This window comes from Hylobates moloch, unplaced genomic scaffold, assembly GCF_009828535.3.
Source record: "Hylobates moloch isolate HMO894 unplaced genomic scaffold, HMol_V3 SCAFFOLD_12, whole genome shotgun sequence".
In the NCBI taxonomy this organism is placed as follows: Eukaryota; Metazoa; Chordata; class Mammalia; order Primates; family Hylobatidae; genus Hylobates; species Hylobates moloch.
Window position 1 is genome coordinate 57197603 of NW_026652287.1, and position 19066 is coordinate 57216668.

The 19066-nt window shown below is 47.1% G+C and overlaps 1 long non-coding RNA gene across 1 annotated transcript; it reads left to right on the forward strand.

Moving 5' to 3' along the window:
* The first annotated feature begins 13716 nt into the window (after positions 1-13716).
* On the forward strand, positions 13717-16639 carry LOC131380796 (uncharacterized). Its single transcript, XR_009209005.1, has 3 exons — positions 13717-13764; positions 14900-14974; positions 16519-16639. It is a non-coding gene; the product is annotated as an uncharacterized LOC131380796 (long non-coding RNA).
* The last annotated feature ends 2427 nt before the right edge of the window (positions 16640-19066 follow it).

The following is a 19066-nucleotide window of genomic DNA, read 5'->3' on the forward strand; positions in this document are numbered from 1 at the left end:
ACCATGTTGAGAGAGATGACCAGGTGAGTTCTGACTATTGACTTCCTCCCATTCCGTTGAAAAGAAAAACATTTAGGTTTTTTGTTGATATTCACGATTGGACTTTTTATGCACTTGAAACCTCCCCAAGGGGGCTAACACCCCACCAACATTCCATGTCTAAAGCAAACATTTGTTCTTCTATGAAGGGCTCTCAGAGGCATGTTTATTGTCGAGGTCAATATCTTCTGCCTTCAATTTCCCTTGCCAAAACACGCTTCCAAAGCATCAGATCTGACACTTTGTTTTAGCATTTGCAGTTTGACAGTCCTGCTGCTTTCATCCGTGGACAGCTAGCTTGCTAGTTTTATTTTGCACTTTGTCTTTTTTTTCCAATCAATAAAGCTATATGAATAGTGTTTAAGATACTACAGTAGATACTGAGGCTGCCAGATAGTACATGCTAATTAATTTTTAATTATGGCTTTAATTTTATATGACGCCATTTAATTTTATTAGATGTATTAAAGTGAAGCTGTCAGATCACAGGATCTACTGCTTGGGCAAGGGGGAGAAATGTCCCAGGGGCTGCATACAGGTGTGTGACATCATTAAGAATGTCATAAGTGGGTGTCCACTGCAATGTGCATATTGTGCACATAAATGTCACATATGCCTGAGCGGATGAAGCAGCTTCCTCTCAGGCAACCTGTGAAGTGCTGGAACCACTTTGCTCAGTGCAGTTCAAAGACTGCCTGGGACACTGAGCTGCAAGCTGCAAGTTAGTTCCTGTGTTGCTACCGACTGGCCTCGTGGCCTTGGTTAACTATGGTATTTTGCTTTCCTGAGCCTCAGATTCTCCATCAGTAAACTGATCACCTTATGCTTTTGCTTTTTGAAAAAAATAAAAGGCAATGCACTGGCTATGATTGTTGGCATTAACCTCCTTGCCCCTAGAAATTGAAAGGAAAGAGGAAGGGAGGGAAAGAGGGAGAGAGGGAAGAAGGGAGGAAAGAAAGGAAGGGGAATGAGCTTTAAGGGCCAGTGTTGGTGCTTTGCTCCATCTCTTGGGATCCCTCCCCTAGGCTTCCGTTTGCTTTATCTTCCAACAGCCCAAATGCTTCCTTCAGGTTAGGGCTACTTTACCTTCAAGAGCAGAGGCTGGAAGTGTGTTTGTGCCACATCCACGAATTCCCAGGTATAATTTATATCCCAGAATCCTCCTCAGCATCATGCTGCAGCTGTGACTTCTGAAGCACCATCTTTGCTGGGCTCCTCCTCTTTGAGTCCACTCCCCAACTTCCTATGGGGTCCCCCAGAGCATATTTTCTTAGTAAATTCCCTGCATGCAGATCCTTGACTCAATAAATGTGGAAAAGTGTGCCTAAGACAGGGAAAAAGAACTGGGAAGACAGATCAGGTCACAGGCCAAGAGAAACCTTTATCCAACCACAGCAGGAAAAGCAGAGACATTTTACACCAAGACTTCTTCATTAATTGACATGTTTGTGTGTGTGAGTGTGTAGATGTGCATGTGTGTGCTGAATGCTGAACACTGTTCTCTCATTGTAGCAGGCTTTAAAGCTCCCAACAAAGGAATCAAGAGCGATGGAATGGCATTGAGATAACATCCGACTCTCTGATAGAAACGGCGCTGTCAGGGAGAATCTGTATTCCTACGCAAGAACTGCTTGCCTGGATTTCCAGGACTGGCCACAAAAATGCCGCATGGAGTCAACCATTAATCAAACAGAAAGGACTCACCTGCATAGAAAATAGAATATAGAGCTTCCTATAGTGAAACATAAATCAAGTGAGCAGAGCAATGGCATAAAATTGTATTGAATGTGCTTCAAAATGGCAGAGAAACGTGCAAAGTTACTTACTATCTTAATTTCTACCTTGCTTCATTTCCATGAGACAGAAGCAACACACTCTTCAGACACATGGAATTTGGAAAGGCTTCTTTCAAGAGATCTTTGATAGTCATCTGTGAGCATACTTATGGCTGCCTGAGAGACATCCATTCAGGGAGGCTTGTTTTGCTGCCTTCTTTCTGCTGATCTCTTTTGATTCAGATGGATGATTCATGCTGTCTCCTCCAGGAAGTCCCTGATCTTCTGGATAGAATGAATGACTCTTCTGCCATGCGCCCTCCCACCTTGATTGCATTTTTCTTGAGGTACCCTGTCCTTACACTACTGGCTGTGTACACATTTGTCTCCTAAAATAAAACTCTTCTCAATTCATGCGTTCATTTAACAGACAGTTACCAAGCACAAACATGCAGACCATTCATCCAGACACACTACTCTGTCAGCTGTATGTCCACACACCTTCCAAGCATAGGGTTATCGGAGGTGAACAAGGCACTGAGGTTCCTGCCTGGGGAAACCTACTGAGGGTAGAAAGTCAGTAAATGAAATAATTCCTGCGGGTGATAAGAGCCACAACAGAAATGAAATAGTGATGTGATAGGAAGTGGCTATGAGGAATTTAATTGCTTGACAAGTTCTTCCTGCCTGCTGCACCCATGAAACCATTCACCAAGACCATGGTGTTGCAGTAAAGAAAGCTTAATAGATGTGAGGCCAGCTGTAGGGACCAGCCCCACAGGGTCGGTGGGCCTCTCCCCGTGTGCGGTGACGAGAGAGTGTAGAAATAAAGACACAAGACAAAGATATAAAAGAAAAGGCAGCTGGGCCCAGGGGACCACTACCACCAATGCGCGGAGACCAGTAGTGGCCTCGAATGTCTGGCTTCGCTGTTATTTATTGTAAATAAATAACAGGCAGGGTAAAGAATGTGAGTCTTCTCCAATGATAGGTAAGGTCACGTGGGTCACATGTCCACTGGACAGGGGGCCCTTCCCTGCCTGGCAGCCGGGGCAGAGAGAGAGAGAGAAGACAAAGAGAAAGACAGCTCATGTCATTATTTCTACATATGAGAGACTTTTAGTACTTTCACTAATTTACTACTGCTATCTAGAAAGCAGAGCCAGGTGTACAGGATGGAACATGAAGGTGGACTAAGAGCGTGACCACTGAAGCACAGCATCACAGGGAGATGGTTAGGCCTCCGGATAACTGCAGGAAAGCCTGACTAGTGTCAGGCCCTCCACAAGAGGTGGAGGAGCAGAGTCTTCTCTAAACTCCCCCGGGGAAAATGTGACTCCCTTTCCCAGTCTGCTAAGTAGTGGGTGTTGTTCCTTGACACCTTTTGCTACCGCTAGACCACGGTCTGCCTGGCAATGGGCATCTTCCCAGATGCTGGCATCACCATTAGACCAAGGAGCCCTCTGGTGGCCCTGTCTGGGAATAACAGAAGACTCACACTCCCGTCTTCTGGTCACACCTCACTTTGTCCCCTCAGCTCCTATCTCTGTATGGTCTGGTTTTTCCTAGGTTATGATTATAGAGCAGGGATTATTATAATATTGGGATAAAGAGTAATTACTACCAACTAATGATTAATGATATTCATATATAATCATATCTAAGATCTATATCTGGTATGACTATTCTTGTTTTATATTTTATTATACTGGAACAGCTCGTGTCCTCGGTCTCTTGCCTCAGTGCCTGGGTGGCTTGCCGCCCACAGCCAGCCACATGGAAGAGGGAGTTATCACTTAAATCAGTCTCCCTGAAGGCTTGTAGAGGTTAGAGTGTCTCAAGAATAGTTCAATGAGCAGGGGAGGGAAGGGGGATGTTGGTTGGTTGGGAATGAAATCATAGGAGTTTGAAAAACAGTCCTCATACACTGAGCTCACCTCTGGGTGGGGCCACAGGACCAGTTGAGTCATGAGTCGAGGGTCTAGGTGGAGTCAGTTGGTTGCCAAAACTGCAAAAGTATGAAAACGCATCTCAAAAGGCCAAACTTGGGTCCTGCAATAGTGAGGTTATCTACAGGAGCAATTGGGTAGGTCACAGATGTGACCTCGGAAACAATGGCTGGTTATTGTTTGGCTATGCCTACATCTTAGCAGAATTCTGTCCCTCATAATCCTAATCTTGTGGGCTTTCATTTGTTTTAAAGGTGGCTTCATTTTAAGAAAGGTTATTGTCATCCTTGCTTTAAACTATCAACTAAATTCCTTCTATAGTTAGCCTGGCCTATGCCCAGGAATGAGCGAGGACAGGCTGCAGATGAGAAGCAAGATGGAATCAGCCATACTAAGTTTCTCTGATTGTCATATTCTTTGCAGAGGTAGTTACAGGAACCGGGGTTCAGGAACAGTTCAAGGAGGGGACATTTTAGCTGAGAATGAGGCAGCCATGAGAAGGGGGTGCAGGGGAGAGTGAGCCAGGGAGAGGGAAAAACAATTGAAACTACCTGGAATGGGGGAGGAACAGTATGGCTGAGGCCTGGGGGCGGGGTGAAAGTAGGCAGAAAATAAGGTCAGGAGGGTGGGCAGGGGTCAGTCTGGCAGGAACTTGCATCCCTGGGGAGGAGCTTAGCTTGCCTGTGCCAAATGACCAGGCTGGACATCTTTTTGTGTCCTTTGCGTGATCTGTCCTTGAGAGATGACCAGAAAGATGTTGCCAAGTACCTGGATAGTTTCAAGTGCTGTAAGTTAACAGGTGAGGACACATCAGAGCGCAGGCCACCCCTTCAAGCTGGCGACATTCCCTTGACTAAAGCTTTTAGCGGAGACCTTCTGATTTCCACATTCAGAAGACATGCTAGACAAAGGGCGTCCATCCGGTCTCAGCCCAGGGTGTATAGTCTCCCCACAAGGCTCTCACTCCAGGTCACACTCTCCAGACTCATATCCTAGCCTGAATTTTTTTTTTTCTGTTGCTTCAACTCAGAAGTAGTGACTGCATCTTGCTGGCTCCTATGCCAGGTGCACAGCAAACACTAAATCAGGAGGTGCACACTCACATGCTGTGCGGGGCCAGGTGAGTGGCATGGACGAGCAGGACCTCAGCATCTGGGAGGAAGACCCTGGCAGCAGGAGGAAGCTTGCTGACAACTCGGACATGTCAACCCAGCACTGGCAACACTTCTGACTTCTCATAGAAGCTGGAAATCCATGTGATTACATAAATTCCTTGGATTCGTAAATATTGATAATTAGTTCACATTCTTAACACTGTGTGTGTTGAATATGTCTATTCGCCAAATAATAAGAATAACAAACACAGTAGTAAGAAAGTGCCAGGTGTTCTTGGAAGCATTTCCACATATAGCAACCTAAATAACCCTGACAACTCTCGGAGGAGGCACCAAGAGTGCCTGGCACTTTTTAATAACTCTGTTTTCATGTTACTCTGCTGTTACTTAGGGCATAACATTTTCACTAGACTTTCTGGAGAATATAGCCAATTATGAGTGATCCAACGCTCTGCATCACTATCTAGACAAACTGGATGCCCTCTCACATGTGTGCACCAGTCTTCATGGAGAAGTACTAAAATTTTAGGCTTGGACTTGTGTTCCTAATTTCCTCTTTCTAGTGCATTAAGAGATGACAGGCATCTTAATTTTCCAAAAGCAATGCTAGTATTTGGTGGCAACGCGCTATGTCTATCACACAGTACAGTGAATAGCAGAACTGTAAAGGTGGGAGGTGTAAGTGAATTCCTATTGGACCTTGCCAATAAGTTGTCTTTTTTGTGCCCTGGGCACTTCTCTTGCCTCACCTTAGCATCTCCCCTTCTGTAGTAAACAACCCTGCCAGGTAGAGATGATTATGCTCATTTGCTGATGAGAGGATGAGCTTTGGAGAGTGGCTTAGCCTACCCAAGGACACAAAGTTAGGTTTCCAGTCCTGTGACCCTATCCATTGTACAACTCTTTTGAGATGTCTTTTTAGACGTTTGCAATTTTGGCAACCAACTGACCCTACCACCCACACCTCAGACTCATGACTCATCTGGTTCTGCGGCCCCACCCAGAGGTGAACTCAGTGCATGGGGACTGCTTTTCATTTTCAACTGATCAACATTTCCCCTTCCCTCCTCTGCGCATCGAACTATTCTTGAAAAACTTTAACCTCCACAAGCCTTCGGGGAGACTGATTTAAGTGATAACTCTCTCTTCCATGTAGCTGGCCTCACGTCTATTAAGCTTTCTTTACTGCAACACCACCAACTTGGTGAATGGTTTCATCAGTGCACGGGGCAGGAAAACCTTTTCAAGAAGTTGTCAAACTTAAATAGTAGCAAATGAGGAAATTCACTGCTGTCATACACATAACCTCCATAACATGTGACCTAGGACACATTTTCTAGATGGGGAAACTGAAGTACAGAGAGATTAAGGAATTTGCCTCAGCCATTCAGCAAGGCAGTGGGATGCTGCAATTTGATGAAGCTGTGTAGCTCTAGAGGCCTGCTCTTTGGGGCCACACTGTCTGCAGGTTCAGTGTGGACAGCCTCTCCCTAGAGTGCATGGCACCCGTGTGGCAGGAAATCAGCCAAAAAACCAGAGCTGCATGAGGCTGGGCCAGAGCATCTCATGAGTGGAGAGGGGCCTTGGACACTCAGGTCTTCTCAGGGCCCAGAAAGACAGGTACATCACACAGGCTTCCCTGCCAGAGTGTAAACTCCTCAAAGCAAACACCTACTTTCTACAACTGCCGGGCAGTGCCCCATTCACGTGGCATCTGTGCTGTTTCAGCAAGGCAACATGAGGCCATCATGAGCTCCATCATGCACCTGCAGAATGACCTTGGGTTGTACAGTGCTTAGGGACGTAGGACTGCGAGGCTAACTCCAGGTTCTGTGACCTTTGTGTCCTTGGATAAGCTAAGCCACTCTCCAAAGCTCATTTCTTCATCAGTAAATGAGTATAATCATCTCTACCTTGCAGGGATGTTTTCTGGAAGAGGAGATGCTAAGGTGAGGCAAGAGAGGTGCCTGGGGCACAAAAACTGACAGTAGCCAGCCCTGCACTTGTAGGAGCCTAAGAGTGAGGGTCTCCTTACAGTTCACACCCAGGGCAGCACTCTTGCCTTACCTCGGCAGGCCCTGAAAGTGATGGATGATGCAGGTGGAGGGCTTAGCACCCTGCTAGGTTCCGAGGAAGCACTTAATGATTGCTAGCTGCAGTTGGATCACCCTTAGGGATCTTATCTGCAAAACGAGAATGAGGCTGACAGTACATAGCGACTGCCTCTGGGCCTGTGAGGACCACACGGAATACTTGAGATAAGGCCACTTGGCATGGTGCATGGTGCACAGTGGGAACCTGCAAAGGGCATTCCCAAACCCCTGGGAAGCCCTGAGACTCCTGCGTCATGAGCCAGGTCAGATCGTCATTGGGCACTGTGAGTGCCTGGAGTTGATGGCAGCCATGGCTCCTTTCACAGTGTGCTGCCAGCTCTGAGGATGCTGTTTGGATGTGTCCTTCAGCCTGAAAAATAGCTCTGAGTGATAAGTCTTCCTGCCTGATTTCTTGCAATTGACACACAATGCTGCCTTGAAAACAGCTAATTTCGAAAGGAGAGAATTAATGAGATAATATGTATGAAATGCAAAGTGGTCTAGGTTGTATAAATTACATTGAATACAAATGCAATGAATGCTGTGTTGAGAGAGAATTATACAGGGATGTGTTTCCTCCCTCAGAGCATTCTGGGAAAAGCCATGGCACCACTGCTTACCTAACAGGTTGAGGCAACAGGGAATACAGGCTGGGGGCTTGGGGGAATGACTGTGATCAGTGCTGCCAATTCCCAGCTGCCGGGCTGCACTCCACCCAAAACTGCACACCCAGTACGTGGTGCTGTGCCCCGGAGAAAGTGCCCACATAACACCACAGACACCTTTCCCCATCCATTTAGCCCATATCTCTGGAGTGTGAGCTCTGCGTCAGGCGGCGGGCTAGGAGCAGAAACAGAATGGTACGGCCCTCATCCCTGGGCAGCTCACAGATGAGACGGGCACTTAAATCAAGGCAGCACATGATTCACTGCTATGAGGGAGAGATAGACAGGTGCATCACACAGGCTCTCCCCTGCCAGAGTCTAAACTCCTCAAAGCAAACACCTACTCTCTACATCTGTGCAGGAGTAACCAGAGCTGAGGGCACAATAGATGGCCAACAAAAATCTGTCAATTAAAAATGCAGTGAGCAACAATGCAAGGGACTCCAAATTTAGAAACTGCAATGCAAACAGTCACCAGATAAAGAATCATTTATAAAAAGAACCCTTACAAGTTTCAAGTACTTGCGACGTGGTCCCTGTAAATCCCCACCACCCTTATATGGTGTTTAAAAACAAAAGAGATGCTGATGGCATCCACAGCCTTCCAGAGCCTGGAAACTGGCAAATAAAGTTGTCCTTCCAGGTGGGGAGTCAAGGCCATGGCGAGATTTAGTGAAAATTCATACAAATTGTCTTGCTGTGAGACGAGGAATTAGCCCTTCTGGGGAGAGCTGTGCCTCCTCAGGGGCTTTTAAAAAAACAAAAACAAAAACAAAAACAAAAAACAAACAAACAAAAAAACGATGACCAGAATAGTGATAGCAACCAAGTCACTCTGGAGGTGACTGTGGCTCCAAAGCACAGCAGGGAGACCAGCGGGTGGGGAATGACCTTCTGACTGGGTTGGGTCCAAGGGTGCTCATTTCCTAGGACTCCGTGCAGGTCATTCCAGCCATGAGCTTTGGGCACATTTCCAAAGCTGAAATCTTCATGGCGGCTTGGGAAAGAGGCCAGGCTCTTGGGCCTCCTCTGTCAAAACAAGGTTGTAAAATGAGTCTGCTGGTTTCATACTGGGATGAGAAGAAGAGCATACAGAACGTAAAAAAAAAAAAAAAAAAATTAAAACTCTGAAGAACATTGAAGAATTCAGCAATTATGAACATATGAATGGATGCATTAGGAATGACAGTCATAATTATTCCCTGAATTTATACAACCTAGACCACTTCGCATTTCACGCATATTATCTCATTAATTCTCATTTTAATAGTTTAAAATTGAGTTTGTGTGCATGTGAGTTTTCCTGGAAGCTTCATAACCATGGTGGGTGATTTTCACAGGACCATGGAAGCCTTTGCAGAGGTTTTATAAAGATTAGTCCTAATTCATGAAGCAAACAAACATCACAGAGGGAAAAACATTAACCTACTGCTCCCTGTCCCTGGAAATCCGTGTTGCCCCTCAGGGTTCCTGCAGGATCTGCTTGGACTTGCCTTCCCCAAGCCCCCAACTCCCATGCCAGGGCTGTGCGCCTGCTTCTCACATCCTCAGGAACCCCTGCAAGACCCACACCTTGTCATTTATTTCTGAGCCTCTGTGGCCTAGTCCAATACTCGTTAAGTTTACACATTAATAGCTAATAAGTGAGTGAATACAAATGTAATGACTGCTGTGTTGAGTGAACACTAATGTAATGAATGCTGTGGTATAAGTGAGTGGATACTAACATCGTGAATGCTGTGGTATAATTAATAAGAAATCTACTTGTGATTTTTTTCCAGTTCTTGTCTTAGAGCTCCTAAGACCCTTGAAAATTTCTGAGTGATAGGTGCATCTCTTCTTTTTCATAATCAGCCCTTTTCCAAGACACCTGAATTTATGCTAATGAAGGGACTTCTAGGGCCCCTAGATCTTCTCAGGATGGGGCTGGTCCTCAGGGAGGCCAAATGAGTTGAACTCTCAGCCCCTTGAAGACCTCTGGGAAGGAGTAGGGGGCAGGCTGGAGACTAAGCTCTGTAAAAACTCTTCAGCAACAAGATTTGATGAACTTCTGGGTTGCTGAACCCTTGGAGGTGCTGAGAGTGGGGCACACCCAGAGATGGCATGGAGGCTCCACCCCAAACCTTAGCTTGTGACTCTCCTCATCTGGCTGTCCATCTGTGTCCATGATGACATCCTTTATAATAAACCAGTAAACATGCTTCCGTTCCGTGAGTTCTGTGAGCTGTCCTAGCAAATTAAGCAAACCCAAGGGAGTGGTGAGAATCCCAACTTACAGCTGATGGGTCAGACGCATAGATGGCAACTTACTAATTACAATTGGTATCTGAAGTGGGGGAAGCCTTGTGAGACTGAGCCCTTAGACTGTGGGATCTGACTCTAACTCCAGGTAGAAGGAGTCAGCATTGAATTAAAATACAGGACACCCAGTTGGTGTCTGCTGGAGAATTGCTTAGTGTGTGGGAGGATGCCCATGCATCTGGCCACAGAAGTGGTCTGCGTTGAGTATGAGAGTAGAGGAAAAGAGAAGTTTGATTTTTCCTTGACAAATGCCCTTACAGTATTTTCTTCATTAGGCAGTTGTTTTACCTTTGAGGTGCTTAAGCCACACACTCTCAGCTAGTATGTCTCCTGAGAGGAATAACCTTGTGTCATGCTTTCCTATCTGGCTCTTTCTGCATTTGATAAAGTGACTGATAGATACTAGGTGCTCAATAAACATCTGTTAACTCCGATTTTCTCATGGTTGGAACAGCTATCATCGGAGAACACTGAGAGAGACATGTTTAGGAGCCTCCATCCTCTTCTATACGTAAGAGGATCTTAGTGTAAGTTCCCCAGAAGCAGATCTTGAGATGAAGATTTGAGGGCAAGTAGTTTATTTAGATGAAATTAGGAAGAAAAAGGAAAACCACCAATCAGGTGCAGCTATGGAGCCAGCCACCACCATGGGCGAGTGGAGCTGAATCCCATGGGGAACTCTGGGAGGGCACACAGAGTTTTCCCTGTTGATGGGCCAGCGAGCTGGGGTATTTCTCCACTGGCCCCTGTAGGTTATTTTTAGACTGCTCCTAAGAGTGCTGATTCTCAATCACTTCAAACCTAGTAGGGTCCTAACAGCCAAGGAAAGGCTTCAGGCAAAAGAAAGCAGGTCCTGGCTGTTGGAAGTCAGAGCAGAGAGCACTGGAATGAGGAGTCCTGTGGGAAGATGGGAGGACTCTGGTGGCATCTGCTACAACCGCCCTTTAACTAGGACCCACGTGGTGCATGGGGCCCAGACGTTGACTGTGAGTCCAGGACTCCACCTTGGGGTAAGAGCTCTCAGGATTTTGCCTCTCTCTTTCCTGCCCCAGGACAAGCCAGGGGACTCCTCATCTCTCTCTGGCTCCAGAGCTTCATTGCAGGAGTAAAAACTGTCTGCCAGGGCCCTGTGGTAGAAAGGGGAACACCAGCTCAGGATCCAGGGGCTGCTTGCACTTTAGCTCTGCCTCTAATGAGCTGTATGGCTGGATCAATGGCTCACCCTCCCTGGGTAGAGACTGAAGGCAGTTGGTCTGGTTCATAAGAGCCCTTCCTTTTTGCCCTGGTCCTGGGCAGCAGACTATGGTTCCCGTCTCTGGATGGCCGTCTTTCTCCATGGATATTTTGTATTATCATTATTATTAATGAGGCAGGGTCTTGCTCTGTTGCTCAGGCTGGAGTGCAGTGGTGTTATCACTTGAGGTCAGGAGTTTGAGACCAGCCTGGCCAACATGGCAAAACCCCGTCTCTACTAAAATTGCAAAAATTATCCAGGCATGGTGGCACATGCCTGTAGTCCCAGCTACTCGGGAGGCTGAGGCAGGAGAATCACTTCATCCCGGGAGGCGGAGGTTGCAGTGACCCAAGATTGTGCCACTGCACTCCAGCCTGAGCAACAAAGTAAGAATCCATTCAAAAACAAATTACCCAGTCTCAGTTATTTCTTAATAGCAACAGGAGAACAAACTAATACCTTTAGGTTTTAAAATAAGCTGAAAATAAAATAACTCAAATGGGATTCAAAGTGGTCTTTGGAAACTAAAGACAGAACTACCATTTGACCCAGGAATTCCACCACTGGGTATATACCCAAAGGGAAATAATGCATTTTATCAAAAAGACACGTGCATTCATGTGTTCACTGAAGCACTGTTCACAATAACAAAGACATGGAATCAATCTATGCTAAACTGGATAAAGACAGTGTGGGACATATATGACATGAAATACTATGCGGCCATAAAAAGAATGAGATTATGTCCTCTGCTGTAACATGGATGGAGATGGATGCCATTATCCTAAGCGAATTAACACAGGAACAGAAAACCAAATATCACATATTTTCACTTATAAGTGGGAGCTAAACATTGGGCCCACGGGATCATAAAGATGAGAGCAACAGACACTGGGAACTACTAGATGGGGCAGGAAAAGAGGGGGCTGAAAAATCATCCATTGGGTACTATGCTGACTACGTGGGTGATGGGATCATTTGTGCCGCAAACCTCAGCATCGTGTAGTATACCCATGTAACAAACCTGCCCCTGCACCACTTAATCTAAAATAAAAATTGAAATGCTTTCTTTAAATTAAAAATAAAATGGTCTTTGGCATTTGGGGCCTATTATATTAGCTTTTTATAATTTTTTTTTGTATCCCTAGTTTCTTAAACCAAAAAATAGAGATCTATTAGAGATCTACATGCTGGTCACCAAAATACTGTTGAATATAAGGATAAACCAGTTTAAAGGGACATTTAACCACTTAAAGCCAGAAACCATCCTAGATTAAAACAGCAGGAGGAAGGGAAGTCTGATCTGCATACTTAAGTGAGGGGCCTTGACCTGCCCTTTCTAAAGCACCACTTCCCCTGTCCCCACCACACCTCACTCTCAGGGACTTTTTCCTGCAATTGTTTGGTGGCTTCCTCGCTCTTCATGAAACGCTCCCTCCCTTAATATCTCAGGTCCTGGCTCCGGTAACAGCTTGTCAGTGAAGCCTTTCCTGACAAGTGCATGTAAAACATACACACACACACACACACATGCACTCACAGGTGCTCACTCACACATGCACTCTCTCACACATACACACTCACACACTCACAGACACATGCACACACACACACATACACACTCAACACAGTCACACATAGAAATGCACAAGCACACACACACACACTCACACACTCTCTCTCACACACACACTTACACACATGCACTGCGTTCCCTGCCTGCCTCGTGGTTTTCCATGGTCTTTGTGTGGTTCCTCTCCCGCCAGGCTACACACTCCACATGGCCCAGTCTCAGGAATCCAGAAGACTCCGGCACCCAAAGATAATCTTTATTATTGTTGCTGAAGAATGGGTGTCTCCAGCCAGGAGACGGGGACCCACCCTTTTCTGTATGGGGAGCCCTGGAACCCTGGGAACACACCCTCCTCTGTGAGGGGCGGTATGGGGACCTGCCCTTTTCTGTGAGGGGGACCCCAAGGACACGACCTCCTCTATGTAGGAAGCCCTGAAAACTCACCATTATCAGTGCGGGGAACCGTGGGGACAAGCCCTCTTTTGTGAGGTAAGACCTGAGGACCTGCTCTTTACTGTGAAGGGAACCACTGGGACTTGCCCTTCTCTGTGAAGGCAGCCTTACAGACCCAACCTTTTCTGTGATGGGAGCCCTAGGGACCTGACCTCGTCTGTGAAGGAAGCCCTGAGGACACACCCTTTACTGTGAGGGGAACCCTGGGGACCTGCCCTTCTCTGTGAGGGGAGCCCCCGGATCGGCTTTCTTTTGTAAGGGAAGCCCTAGGGATCCACCATCTTCTGTGAGGGGAACTGCAGAAACCTGCCCTCATCTGTGAGGGAAACTCTGAGGACCTGCCCTCCTCTGCCAGGGGAGCCCTGAGGACCCATGCATTTGTCTAAGGGGAACCCCGAAGACTCGACCTCTTCTGTGAAGAAAGGATCGGCCATTTTCAGTGAGGGGAACCCTGGAGACCAGACCTCTTCTGTGAGGAAAGACCTGGGGATCCACTGTTTACTGGGAAAGGAACCCTGAGGACCCACCTGCCTCTGTCAGGGAAGCCCTGGGGACCCGCTCTACGTTGTGAGTGGAACCTTGAGAACCCACCCTTCTCTGTGATGGGAGCCATAGGGACCCACCAGTCTCTGTGAGGGGAACCCCAGGAACAAGCTCTCTTTTGTGAGGAAAGACCTGGAGAACCACCCTTTTCTCTAAGGGAAACCCTGGGGACCCTCCCTCCTTTGTGTGAGGAACTCCAGAAATTCTCCCTCCTCTGTGAGGGGAGCCCTGGGACCTGCCGTTTTTTGTGAGGGGGAGCCCCTGGTTACCCACCCTTCTCTGTCAGGGGCTCCTAGGGACCCGCTGTCTTCTGTGAGGGAAATCCCAGGACCTGCCCTTTTCTGTTAAGGGAACCCCGAGGACCCACCTTTTCTGTGAAGGGAACCCCGAGGACCCACCCTCCTCTGTGAGGGGAGCCCCGATGACCCGCCCTTTTCTGTGAAGGGAACTTGGGAACACGCCCTCATCTGTGATTGCCTCTCCCTGGCAATGAGCTTCTATAGAAGGGCAACTCCTCTTTGCCCTTCCTCATGACGTGGCCCTCCTGGTGAGGAGCCTTTTTTAGGAGTTACCCCTTTTGTTAGGATTTACCCTGGTCTTCTGCATGGCCCTTTCTATCTTGTCCTTCCCCTGGGCAGATGTCCACATTTGTTCTCTTCCAAAGCAATCATCGTGTTAGACGAAGCATGAGAATTTTTCATCAGCTGTGTTTAAACTTGATGGTGCTACTTGCAAAGGAGGGGCTTCGAGTCCCAACTCAAGTCATACTTCCTCTGGGAAGCGTTCCGGGAGTTTCATCTGCCCAAGCGCCAGCATTCTGCATTCAGAGATTCAGTATACACTGCCTCACACTGGCGCTGTCTTTAGTATCTAACTCTGTCTCTCCAGGTTGTTTTCCCAGGAGGCAGAAACTGGCTCTCACCTTCTTTTGCCCACACCCTCAGCACCTAGAAGTGCCTGGCATGTTTCAGCCCTCAGCAGTCACTTGTTTGGTAACAGTCACCTGAATCCCAAATCTTGCTCTGTAAATGAGAATAGTGATACATATACATCCTTTAGGGCTGTTGGGAGGATGAGGGACAAAGCATATAAAGCATTTATCACTTTGCCTGTATGTAGTAGGCAATTAATTAGTGTTGACTATTATAATGTGTTTCAGAAATGAATCGCTGCAAACAGAGCTCAAGTTCTCATCCCTGAGGCAGTGGATTATGTCTCCTGGAACTCTATGGAGGTCAGTCATCTGTGTCATCATTTAACTTCCTTATCGATCTGAATCCACCCGCTGATGAGACCTTCTGGGGATGCTGCCCTGGAAGGTGTAATTAAAATTAAAGCAAAACCAAACAAATACATTAGAGAGGAGAGAAGTGAGGGCTGGGAGTGACAGGGAGGCAGGCTGGAAATGCAAACGAGACTGTGCTAAAATAGTCTCCACTGCTGGGAGAAGGAAGAAACCACCCAGAATCTAAGGGTTTTCTAAGAAACGGTAACGGCAATGAGGAGGGCCACTCACAGATCTAGGTGAGCCAGGTCTGTTGGGAGCATTTGCCATGTCTAGTGGCCCAAGTCGCTCATAGTATAAAAGGCAGGAGGGGGTGGAAGAGATGGAGGGGATGGCAGGAGATCCCAGAAGAGGTGACTGTGTTGTGTTTTTCTATCTTCAAGGTCAAACATATGGTCCCCCAGAAAACCAACACCAACCCCACGCTTAGTCCACAGGCTCCAGGTAGGCTCTGGGGCCCTCTGATTCAAGGCGCCTGGAGCAATCAGCCCTTCAGATACCCCTGGAGATGGTGATTACTTCATGGCACATCTTGTAACCCAAGCAGGTCCCATGAGAATGTCCCCAGGATGAGCACAGGTGCCACTGAGAGCAATGACTTTTTCCCAGTGGACTGGATGCTGGGGGGACAGGGGGATGGTGCCTTTTTAAATCCTTTATCCAAAAGCCGAAACCTGAGACCTAGGCTGGGAAGCCGGGTCAAAAGATAGACATGAAGTTCCAGTGACTTTTTTTTCTGAGTCCCTGGATCAAACCACACCTGAAAGTCACATACGTGTTTGGGTTTCTGGTTTTATGAAGCAGTAAATCTGCTTTGTTCTTGACCAGTTTGTGGTGAATTTACTTTGGACACTAAGCGTTCTGAGGCCCCAGGCCCCAGGAGGGATAGAGTAGATTAGTTCACCCAACATCTGTTCTAGTCTTTTTCTAGTGGCTGTTCCTTTACTGCAGGGGTGCGGGAAGCAAAAGCTCCAACTCCAAGGCCCCTCCCAGCTAGGGCTCTGTATCTGATTGAGGTTCCACCAACCAGGTGTTGTCCTATGAGACTTGACTTGCAGCTAAGTTGCATGAAAGAGGGGAGGCAGCCATTTCCCTGGTGTGTGTGCAGCAGGTGCAGAGGTGCTGCTTGATCCCCGTATCACTGCCAAGCTGGTGGAACCTGGAGGTAGTGCTTAGGATAAGACATGATGATTCACCTCCTGCCTGATTATAGCAAAAGCAGCATACAGTTTTCTGGATGGACCAGTTCTGCGGTGAGGTCCTTGGTCCCAGTCCTACAGAGCCTGCCCCTGCAGGCCTTCCAGGGATTTTGGAAGTGTCTCATTTCCAGTATTCGCCCCCTTTTCTTGAAATAGCTGGAGTGGTTTCTGATTCCTGCATCAGTATTCTGACTGATACAGCAGCAATTCTGCCTCTGGACATGGTGTTTGCTTTCCGTAGTCAGGCGTTAGCATGTCAGGCTCCCCCGACCTCGGGTGTCTTACTGCTTCCAGGTGGCAGGAGGCTGGTGACTGCTCCCCTGAGCCCGCAGAAGTATAGATGGACCATATTTGTGATGTGTGGCTCCCAGCTGACCCAGATTTGGAGTGGAGGAAGGAGAGATGAGGAATGGAGGTGAGTGCAAAAGGATAAATTGACTAAACTTGAAAAGAGAAAATGCTGCCATTAGCATGGACCATTCTCCCCGTGTGCCTCCCTGGGGTTTGGGAAGAACAGGAATTGAGTGGTTCTGAGCAGCCTCCACAGAGTTATCCTAAAGGCAGATGTACCCAGGGGTCTTTGGCCATGGTGCATGCCTGTCCCACTCCAGAGGAGGAAGACAGCAGGCTGGAGGTGGGTTTGAGTTGCTTCTCAGGAATCACAATTTGGGATCGCTGGTACAAAGCCAACTTCCTTACGATTTCACATGGAGTGATTGGCACCACCCATGCCCATATCAAACAGCTAAGAACACAGCCCCAAGTATGTTCCAGCTTTCTAGGTCTTCTCAGATATATGGGTTGTTCCTGAGATCAAGGACAGGGCACTGTGTTCTCTCAGTGCTTGTTGGGCCCCGATATTTGACACTTCATTTACATTTGATTTCAAGCTCCAAATAAAATCCCCTACATATAAACGTTCTGCAGATTCACTGACTGGACACCCTCTTGACTCCCTGCTAGCGTGCCTTACTGTACAGTAGGACAATGGTCTCTAAGAGTGGGCTTTGAAACAGCAGGCTCAGCATCACCACGGAACTTGTTAAAAATGCAAATATAGGCTGGGTGCAGTGGCTCACACCTGTAATTCCAGCACTTTGGGAGGCCGAGGTGGGCAGATCACGAGATCAGGAGATCGAGACCATCCTCACTAATATGGTGAAACTCCATCTCTACTAAAAATATAAAAAAAAAAAATTAAGCAGGTGTGGTGGTGGGCACCTGTAGTCCCAGCTACTCGGGAGGCTGAGGCAGGAGAATGGTGTGAACCCGGGAGGCAGAGCTTGCAGTGAGCCAAGATTGCACCACTGCACTCCAGCCTGGGTGACAGAGCAAGACTCCATCTCAAAAAATAAAATAAAATAAAATAAAAATAAATAAATAAATAAATAAATTTAAAAAAAGCAAATATATGGCCAGGTGCAGTGGCTTATTCCTGTAATCCCAGCACTTTGGAAGGTCAAGGCAGGTGGGCCATTTGAGGCCAGAAGTTTGAGACCAGCCTGGGCAACATGGAAAATCCCCATCTCTACACAAAAATTTAAAAATAAGCCGGGTGTGGTGGTAGGCACCTGTAGTCCCAACTCCTCAGGAGAATCGCTTGAGCCCGGGGGGCAGAGGTTGCAGTGAGCTGAGATCATACCACTGCATTCTAGCCTGGGTGACAAAGTGAGACCCTGTCTTAAAAAAAAAAAAAAAGAAAAGAAAAGAAAAGCAAGTTCACAAGCCTCACCCCAAACCTTACGAAATGTTAGCTTTCTCACAGGATTATTGCACTGATTAAATTGCAACAAGATGTGTAACACATCTAACCAAGAGTCTGTAGTTATAGGGCTGACACTCTTCAGGTCTGTGTGTAGGGGTGCATGTGTGTGTGTGTGTATGTACGTGTGTGTGTGCATGTATTTGCACACATGGGTTAGTGTCTACGTGTGTGTGCATGCGTGTGTATTTGTGTGTGCACTTATGTGTGTGTATTTGTGTGTGCACTTATGTGTGTGTTTAGGTCACTGCGCACACCCTCAGCTCTGTCTGCGATGGCTCTCTTTGTCTATGACGGACCTGTATTCTTTCAGATTTTTACTCAAGCATCCTTTGGTCTATTTGTCTCTGAGCTCTTGTCTTGTCTTACTCCCTCCTTGTACTAGCCCCTCTCCCGGAGCTTCCTCCCTATCCACATTCTTTGTCTGCATGAGTAGAGTAATCCTTGTGGCTAGTCCGGGACCCATTCACCCTTCTCCTGCTCATGGCATCCTGGTTTTATTTTGGGAAATTTTGTGCCACCCAATCCTAATCCGCGTGGTGTGGTGGGATTGATCCTACAGAGTATTGTCTGGGCTGACCAATCTTATTCTACTTTATGGACATAGTGATTGATTCACAAGTGGGCATGGAACATGCGTGGGTCCAAGGCAGGTTGGTCTCTAGATTTGGGCTTGAAATACTGGCCCATTTTTGGTTGGGATGGGAGAAATCTTGCCCAAGCACAAAGCCAACTTTGAGTAAAGCAGAAGCAGGCAATGAAAACCAACTCCTGGCTCTGATGCCTGAATCTCTCAGTGACCACCTGTTAGACCCTGTGAGTGTGTAGCTGTGTGAATTAACCAAGACCTTTTTTTTGTAAATTTTAGGCGATTTTGTTCTTGTGTTGTTTTCCCACGTCAATGTGATTGTGGTTTTCGCCTCTTGAAAAAGAGAGAGTTGGGTTTTGTGACCCTGTTAAGGGACCCGGCCTTACCAATGCCTGGTTCCTGCAAAGTCCTTGGTCTATGGTAGACCCCCAGGAAGTGCTGAATGATGGGATGAATGTCTACCAAAAGAGAAGGGCTGAGATCTTTTCCTT